This window comes from Nipponia nippon, unplaced genomic scaffold (genome assembly GCF_047370975.1).
Source record: "Nipponia nippon isolate SJK-2023a ecotype South Korea unplaced genomic scaffold, ASM4737097v1 scaffold_10, whole genome shotgun sequence".
Lineage (NCBI taxonomy): Eukaryota > Metazoa > Chordata > Aves > Pelecaniformes > Threskiornithidae > Nipponia > Nipponia nippon.
In genome coordinates, this window is record NW_028262291.1 from 1,219,646 (window position 1) to 1,229,566 (window position 9,921).

Here is a 9,921-nt window from a genome sequence, read left to right on the forward strand (position 1 = left end):
CCTAGCGTACAAAGACTATACGTGCATTTCCCCTCAGCTAAGCCTTGAAATCACAGGATGGCTGACTTATGCTTCACTCCAGGGTGGGGAGGGAGTTAACAGACATAACAAAGCCTCACACTTTGAGAAGCTCTGATTGAAGACTCCTGTGCCCTGTAGAGGTATAAACTGCAGACCATGAGCGGCAGACACAGTGCTATTCCATCGCTCAGGCAAACCAAAGTGTTACTTATCAATGCAGTAAGCAGTCCCGTGTCCCTTTCTGGATGCAAGAACTCTGTGGGCGTTGTGCTGATCTTGCATAACTTGCCTGCATCCATGCCATGCAATTTCAAAAATGCAAAATATAATATCACGTTGACACTTCTGCAGGCTAAATTTCAGCAACAGATCTCATGGCACGCTGCAGAAGAAGGAAGGTAAACTGTTCTCAGACTTTAGACTTCATAGGGATGTAAATCAGGACAGCTTTATTAAGCTGATTGAAGCAGTGACAGTTTACACTTGCTGAAACTCTGCAGATGTAACCATTATGTTCCTGCTACTTGAGTCCCAAATGGAACCCAGCAGAATCCAATTCTGTAATCAAGACAGCAAGCAAAATAGCTTCCTCCCACTGCAGTCAGTTTAGAAATCAAGTCAAAACCAGCAGGGCTGCCAGTAAGGCAATTAGGTATTTTCCATAGGTAGTCTGATAAAGAAGGCAATTATTTACAGTTTCCTGGCATGTCAGTCACTTTAGTATTTCCTGGACAACATTCAGAAAGGAGAAGCACTGTTTTTTGTTTGGTTGGGTTTTTGTGGGTTTGTTTTGTTTTCTTTTTTTCTAAGATAAAGGTGTTGTATCCAAGAGACAATTCCTTTTTCTTGCTTTTAGAGCTGGCTTTTATTTCCTCACCTGGATAACCACAAGCGCATTTTTGTGAACATTAGGTAACAAGAAAGCCTGCTGCTAATTCTCTCTCATCAGGGCCTGGGGAAAAAGACAAGCTGTTGGGCAAAAGCTAAAAAACAAACAGAAAAGATGGGAGGGGGGAGAGAAAGGGAGTGAGAAAATAACTCAGGAGTGAGTCAGTCATGCTCCTCCTGCTTAGTCACCTGTAGTGCTTCTCTCCAGACACACCGGAGATGAAGAATAAGATGCCTGCCTGCCTGCCTTCCACCCACCTCCTCCTCCTCCTGACAAGGACTTACAAAAAGAAGAGATGGGGCAGAGTTTTAGGAGACAATCATCACGGATGCAAGCTTCCCAGAGAAGCAGAGCTGACAGTAACCCGCTTGCTCATGTTTCCCACCCCCTCCTGTCACCCCCTGCACTATTTCTCAATTAAATCGTCTTGAATCAACCTGTTCATTTGCTGGTTTAAGTTTCTCTGATAGTGCCCTGCAGTTTTGACATCGTAGGGAGTTGCCATGGAGAAGAGGGTGATGTCATTGACACAAAAAGCACTGAATTTACAAATACGACAGGAACAGAGCTATTTATAAAGAGCTGCTTTTCTCCCCCCGCTCTGCTGGGGTGGGTGGAGGCAAAGGCAGCAGTTCCATTCTTGATGTTTCTGTCAACAAATCTCAGAAATGAATTTTCTTGTTAGAAAATATTCTGAGCCTGTGAAATTGCTGCATGCTGTTAGCTTTCGGACTTCATTCATTAGAGCTGGATTTAGCTTTCCAGCTCATAGCTATTTTTGAGGTCATGTAACACTCTTGTTTGTATAGTAACTTCTATCCTGAAAAAAATCTATGCAGTATTACCAAAATACAGCCACTTCTGAAAGGAAAGACAATAGCATGTCACAAAAAGAGAGGGGACTGATACCCTTTTTTATGTAAAGGCTTCGTACTGCTTATAATCACTTTGAATAATAACTGTGACTGTTGATTTTGCCTTGACTGTGTGGGGTGCCATTACACGTTAACACAACCCTCATATAATGAAACATTTAGTGCATATAAAAATTGCAAAATGCAGAAGAGACAGAAAAGGGAAGACGATAGACATGAACAAAACCCATCCTTTTGGAATGCATTTGGAATAAATTGGGAGGAATAAAGGGTGGTTTAAGAACATGACAGGGAAGCTATCATAGATGTCAAAGGAGTATTATTTATGTGTATGGCACCTAAACCAAACATGCAGCCATCTATCACACCAAAATCTGACAGGACAGTGACATTCCTAAAAGCTGGATGCTAAGAAGAATTATTTCAGCAAGATACAGGTCAAGGTCCAAAATTCAGTTTGAATACTAACTACTCAAAAAAATAGCTTAGTTTTCAAAGAAAACAGCTTGGATCTCAACAGCTGGTAGAACGACTACACTCCAGTTTAAACAACAGTATCGGTCTGAGAAACGGTTCCCCTTTTTTACTCTCTGGATCCTAATATCAAAACCAAAACCTATTTTGGTGAAATGCTACTGGTTGCATTGTACATTTCAACTGCCCAGAAGCACGGCAGTGACAGGGAGCACCAGAAATTACTAGTCCAAGCGCACGTTAGGAAACCAGCAGCTGAATGTATCAAAGGGTTACCTTGTTTTTATGAAGGACTTCTCCTCCACAGAAGTGAAACATTTATAAATATGTACATTTAGATAGGAAAATATACACAAAAGTGTAATACCAGTTTTATAAGAGGAAAACCCCAGGACTTAAATGATTTGTCCAGTATCTCATGCAGAGCCAGGAGCAATGCTGACAGTGGAAGGCAGGTCTTCAGTCTGGAACCCCGTTTGTCTCAGTAATGGAAGTTTCACAAAAGTGCAACCGCTAGAAACATTAACAGGGCTTTGCCAAAACATCCACAGCTTCTGCAGCACAATACCCGACAGCTTGGCTTTTACCGTAATGAAATAGCAAAAAGATTCAGAAGAAGCAGAGTTTTCTTACCTCTCCTTTACAAGTCCAACTACTCAAACACCATTTCCAAATTTGCTGTCTCCCATTTTTAGAGGGCTAGCATGAATTTACTAAGGAAGCAAAGAAAACTGTACCTCTTTTCCATGAGCCTCGTCCAATGCAACAGCATGTTCCTAATCACACGGCAGTTGTTCTGCCTTTCCCCCTCAACCCGTATTGCTACGCATGCCTTTCTGGAAAGGATATTGATACGTCAGGAAAGATCACTGTGGAAACCACAACAAAGTTTGAGAAAGTGAAGAATATGCCGTATAGTGAAAGATCACAGAAACTTAAGCTGGTGATTGAGAAAGTTATGAAGCGATTTGCAGATGGCCTGAAAGTATATAGATACACTGCTCACTTTCATAAAAATCTCCTCGGTTTAGCTGATAGAAAGCAAAAATACATTTTGACCTTGGTGCTTGGAGCACATGTGGAGCAGAAACAAATGCTCATAAACAAGAATTGACAAAGATGGCTCCAGTGTTCAATTGTGTTGGAATTATCTGTTGAAAGAACTGAGAACAGGATCACAGTGAGTTTTCCATTGTTGTCTAGCTCACCAAGAGAAAAACACGCTTTCCCAGGAGATGAGGGGGAACAATAACTTTTTTTAATTGCATGAAAATGGACTATTCCTGTTACACATTCCCCATATGTTAAGCAAATGAGAGACTATCTTTACAGCTGCCCACACCAGTTGCCAGTAATGTTTTCTGTTTCAGGCCAGGCAAGACTACTTTCAGCTGACACTTAAGTTTTACATCTTGATATAAAAACTGCTGCTTTTAGTTGCACAGGATCTAAGCAATAGTTTCCAAGATATAAGAATATGGCACACTCCACTAAAGCTATATGAAGAAAGGTCTTCCATGGTTCCCCTACAAACATAGGGGGAGCAGATGATGTGCCACTAAAACAAGAGGTGCCTGCTTACAGCTGGATTTAATCCCTGACAGACTTATCTTTTCAAACAGGCTATCAGCAGATCTGGACTGTGAAGCCATGGGAACAGAGTAATGAAAGGACAAGTTGTAGCCGGTTCAGTTCACAGTGCAGGTAAAGTACTAATCCAAGTTGGCTCTTTGGGAGTAAATGCAGATCCAGTGGTGCAGCAGACTGGTCCAGAATGCCTTTACTGGATCTATTTTGACTGGCTATCAAGGAAACGTACCAACAAGCCATATCCAGCCACCGCTGAATTTCACAAGGCTCCAACACATTTTTTCCCTACAAAATGATTCCTGAGTGATTATCTGAAGTATTACACTATATCAAAATACAATACTAGTTTAGCTTCAAGAAAGGAACTACACAATTCAAGAGATACCAAAGAATTGTGCATCAAGAGAATCCAAAGCACTGGAAAAACAAATGTAAGCTCAGGCACAGAAGCAGAACAGAAGACTTAACATTTGTCTCTTGTCAGCATTGTGTCACTTAGCTGCTGATCCTGCTTTGTAAATCACACTTCCGTATCAGCTGGAGCCACGGGATCAATAATTAAATAGCTTTGGATGGTTCTTATTACAAAAGGAGAGTACGACAAATATTTCCAGAACCAACAAAAGGAACTGCGTTCTTCCCTGGTCTTACTGAGTGACCTCAATATTCACATGCTTGTTTAATAATTTAAAATATTCTATCAGATAAAGAATGAATGGAAATGAAACCTTCTTATTTCTAAGGTTCTAAACATGGCATTCTGCTAGATTAACGAAGCAGAGGGGCAATGAGTGTAAAGTAGTAAGAACCAAGAGAATGAAACTGTTAAAGGAGCTTCAGTCTTCCTTCAGCAATCTTTAAGGGCAATCTTTTTAAGCACACGCACATTAATGTAACTGCAGTGCCCATAGCCCAAGGCTAAATGAGAGACTCTAACCACCAATTCTCAAGACCACAGTCAAATAACTCACTTAGAATAAGAACACTAAGCTTTTGTACACCGAAGCATCGCTGGGGAAATCACTAGTGCACAGCGTGGAGTGCGACACCTCAGAAGTTACACTTTAGCCCAAAGCCATTTTGGAATATTTATTATTTGGGAAATCAGCAGCAGCACAGAGGAAAGATTTAGAATTACTTGCTGATGCACATGCAGGAGGTGTAATTTGTCTCCTTTTGAAAGTATTCATAAATTTCATGAACTAAAAAACAGTTGGAGCTGATTTGTAGTAGGTTTGGTAGAAGCAAAGCAGAATTAATTAATGTGTGGAATCCACAATCTGGTAGGTCAGTCTGAGTGACACAAAATGTGAAGCAACAGTGTTCTTCATAAAAAATAATTAGGATTTTTTTTCTTCTATAATTCTTTCAGTTTTGGACTAAAGATAAACAAATGGCTCACCAAAGCCTTTTTAAAATTTTCTTTTAAAACATGATTGTACTGTCTCTTCTCAACTCTGCAAAACTTCAATGAGGCTCATGAACAGACTGTTTGTTTTCTTAAGTAAGACCATGTTACACTGTAGCGAGGAAAGTGACACATCCAATAGGGAGAAAATAATGGAAGTCGATTTCCAAATTAATATAAAGATATTAATAAGCGGAATCATTCAGCTTATTGAAATAGTTCAAAACCTTCCAAACATTCAGATTCAAATCACGTCAGTTGTTCACAGTATGCAGAATGCAATTTTCTGACAACAAGAAGAAACCTACACTTAGGAGAGCCATAAAAACAAAAATTCCTTGGCTGTGTCCAACCTGTGGGACTGGGGAGCATTCCCAGTTACGGCAAGCACACTCCGTCTGTGTCCTGAGAAAAGATCTTTGTGCCTACTCTTTATGCCTGTTTCCCTGTCAGATAGAAGCAGAGCTCTGGGTTTTACTAGTCTGGAAGACTAGGGGACAAATACTGCTGTGCAGGCGAGATGTAGCCCTCAAGATTTGGGTTCTGTATGTGTCCAAAACTTGGCAAGTTCTTAAATATTTTGCAGAATGAAAGTCTGACACGAGTCATAAACATCACAGTTTTGCTTAGTCTTGGAATTATCTAACTATTGTCCCATGTAAATTTAAGGCTACTGATGTAATCCAACATAATTACTTTTCTGTGTTGCCAAATTTTACTTATTTTAAGAATTCCTTAATTTATATGAATCTATAACATAGACTATAATAAAAATATTATATAATTGCATGATTTCATATCAAAAGCTGTAAATACAAGTGTGGGTCTCCTCATTCATCAGTTGGATTTATACAGAAACACCTAATTTAAATCTTAGGGGACACACATTAAGGTAGAGGGCAAGCTACTGTTTCTAGTTCATTCCAGAAATTTCCTGTTAAGTAATCTCACCCGCTGGCACAAGCACAAGCTTACACCTCTGATAATATATCAGCCAACAGGCGCATCCTTCTACTACGTGGTTTTCATAACCTTTCTATTTAACACAGACCCTAGGCTAAGAGAAGTCTCAAGTACAAATGCATTTGGAATATGTCTATCGGCGCCGATAAAGACTTCACCAATTAATCTCAGTTTTAAGAACTGAATCTCCTACATATTAAATACCTTTTTCGTGCAGCAGGTGATGAGTACAACTAGCTGACGCATTTCCTTAAAATGATCTCTTCAGATGTATTGGCAAGTTCGCTTCAGAGCTTGCAACAGACTTTTTGTAGATATCTGTAGATATATTTAAAAAGTAAGTTCTGGTTTAGCTTTAACGTTTTAGAACTCTGCTTCTTATTGTTGGCTTCTCCAGCTTCTTTTAATCACTTTTCTTCACTATCAGGATCTGCTTTTTCTTATCCTTTGCACTGACGGAGTCAAGTAGAAGTAATCAGGTTGTGTAACATTGCTGGTCACTACAGCACATAGCTGCTAACGAGGTAACCTGTGTCACCTGCACCTCACAGCTGCAGACAGGGATCTTGATGAGCCTTAGAAACAGTGGAAGCCACTCCCTCGAACCCAGATGCAGCTACCAGAGCTTAATGAGCAGAAAATGGCTCAGGCCTGTGGTTTTTGCCCCACTCACAGTATATGTACATCTCATGCATATTTGGTCAGCCTGGATTTTTTTATCTGTAGCATTTGTTGGGGCTCAATGACTTTCTGCCATTATTTCTAGGCCCCTGTCCACTTACTATAACAGAGCGGACATCATCATTGACTTAACTCTTTTACTGTTTCTGAATCAAAGCAGACAGTTTATATGAACACAGAGGAAAGGGGGGTCCCTGTGAATACCAACAAATTGTTTCAAAAAACAAACATGCCAGAGCCTCATCAGCAGACAAACAGACCAAGTGTTCCATAGTCTCGGATGAAAGTATCTGGGGCCCGGGTCGGCTACTGCACGCAGGGCTAGTCTGTGAAGCGCACGTTCACGGCATCCAGAGCATTAGTCACGTTTCTCTTAATTTCTGAAAAAGTGAAAAGCTCAGCTCTTCTGTATCCTTACCCTTTTCTGTAGCTGTTGAAGAACCTTTCACTGTAGGACTACCTTAGCAAGCAATAAGAAAGAAACAGGGGCAGGTTTTGTCTCCTGTTCTCTTCCCACTCTCTGGCCAGTCAGAACTCTAAGGACAGATCTAAAGCCGAGTGCTGCTGCTGGCACAGAGATCATAAAAATGGCAAACCCCAAGATTCTCAGGCTTTAGAAGGAAGATCCGTATGTGCTTTCCAGCAGTGTCCAACATTATAAATCACTTCCATTCTTCTGACCTTTCTTGTCAAACACCCGTGATACTACTGAAACATTTCAGAAGCAGGGAAATAAGCTGTGCATAAAAAAAAAAAAACAACCAACTATCCTCCTGCAGGTTACCCAAGTAGGAGAAAAAGCATCATCTGGACAATAATATTCCAAGTGTAGTATCATGCATAGCATTTAGACTGTACTTGAATTGCATCTAATTAGTAATTTCAATGAAGAAAATGTACTACTGACACAGTAGCCAAAGAGCAGGATATTGTTACCGAATCTCCAGTACGTGCAACGCCAACTTTGTGTTCAAATGGCAAGCAGGCTAAGGAAGAATGGCAACATCTCAGACATCATAGATATTTTTTTTCTCTCTTCTTTCAGCTACGTGAAATTTATTCCATTTTCCAATTGAAAAAAATATATTAGAAGGTCCCTTTTTTTTTTTAAACAATAATTTGTTTTCTAGGACATTGAAATAGTGTGTTCTTCTACAATTCTATCAGTCATCTCCTACATTTACAATAGGGGTCTTCCAACTCTGAAATTTAACCACAGATTTGCCAAATTCAGTAGGCACCTTGTTTGACTAACATTCCTATTGACAAACATGTCACGCCCAACTTGTGTTATATCCACCAACTATGTGATTAAGGAACTGCCATTCTGCTGAAAACTTTTAGAGCAGTTTACTTAGGCAAGTTAACCTTTATTTTAATAAGAGTTTGATGTTTTCACATCGGATACAGAAGAACCGAAGACAAGTACAATGGATGTGTAAGATTTTGTGTGTGGCAAACATTAGTCAGCTTGGCACCTTCCTCTCCAGATGCCAATGGTATTACTTTCTGGTAACTGAACATGATAAAACCTATTTACCCTCTGTCATTAAGCACACATTAGCAGGCATGAAGCCATGTTGTGGTGTTTTGGGGTTTTTTTTTTTTCTCCTTTTAAAGTAACTCTCTGCCTCCAACCTTAAACGTTTTTCCTAAGCATCATGTTTTGAATCATTGTGTAAAAGAAACATGCTCCGAGAGCTCACAGGCCAGGATTGTAACAGACCAGTCATGAAACAGAAGAGAGACCAGCCTTGCCCACAAGATGCTTGGAGATCAAAGTTGTCCTAATATCTTCAGAAGAAAAGATGCATCTACAGATGCCAATATGACAAGAAGTGCCACAAGGGGTAGAGGGTAGGGTGAAATTATGGCCTAGAAGTCCTAGCGAGGTTATCACTAAAAAATATGGTGATGGAATCTGAGCTATTGCAAATTTTATTATATTGTTTATTATATGAAAATATATATATGAAAATAAGTCCAAGGAATGTAATGGATCACGGTTGCACCCGGTTGCTTGGAGAACAAAACTTGAACAGAGATACAACAGGGGTGTCTGAAAGACCTCCCTGAGCTCCTTTTACATATTGGTGCAATCAACTCATAGGATAGGGTAGGCAGAGACTAACCTGTGTGGAAGAGATGCAGTTCCATCGGAGCAGAACTAGGAACAAGCAGCACAAGAGATGTCTGCTCTTTCTTTTTATAGCTGCTAGTTCCTCTTCATTATTTTTGTTTCTTATGTAGAAGCCTGTAATGCCATTGCTAAATGTTTCTTATTCTACAATAATTTAAATACACAATCATTTTACAATAATAATTCTTATTTTTCAGTAATTTTCTAGTTCTAATAAGGGTATGAAGAGTAACGAGATGCTCTCGTGCAACTGATCAAGGGTAGTCTTATTAGATGGGTTAGAAGGATTAGCACACTTTTTGGTCAGAAAGAAAACATGCCAAGTCAACATAAGAGTAGTAATGGAGTGTTTCAGCTTTAAAGTATACTTCATTAAAGACAAACAGATTCACTTACAGATTTTAAAGACCTGATGAACAAATTTCCTTTGCTGAACCTCTGCTGAGAGCTCTTATCTGTGTGTTCAGACTGTTTTCAAGAGCTTTCTGTCTGAATAAGGTTTATGAAACAGGTGAAGTGATAGTGAAGTTCTGTGTTGGCTGGAAACATGTCTTGCCCGAGAAGTCCTTGGGATGACCGATACTTTGCTATGAGCGTTCTCTTCCTAAGCTACCTGGTTTTCATATCAGTGTTGCAGGAGATAAACTGAAAAGGCTGAAAGTGAGAGGACAGTGAGTGAGATCCCCCAGACTTTGTCTAAAAGGAAGTGAGATCAGCAAAAGGAAACAAGTTTCAACTAAAGGAAAGCACTAACAAACATGCAAATCCTTTTAGAGCTAACAGGAGTTGGTCCAATGCATAGCTCATAGTCACTCTACCAGCAATCTTTGCTCCAGACTGGCTAGAGATAGATCATTATTTCATCTGCTTGCTCAATAGA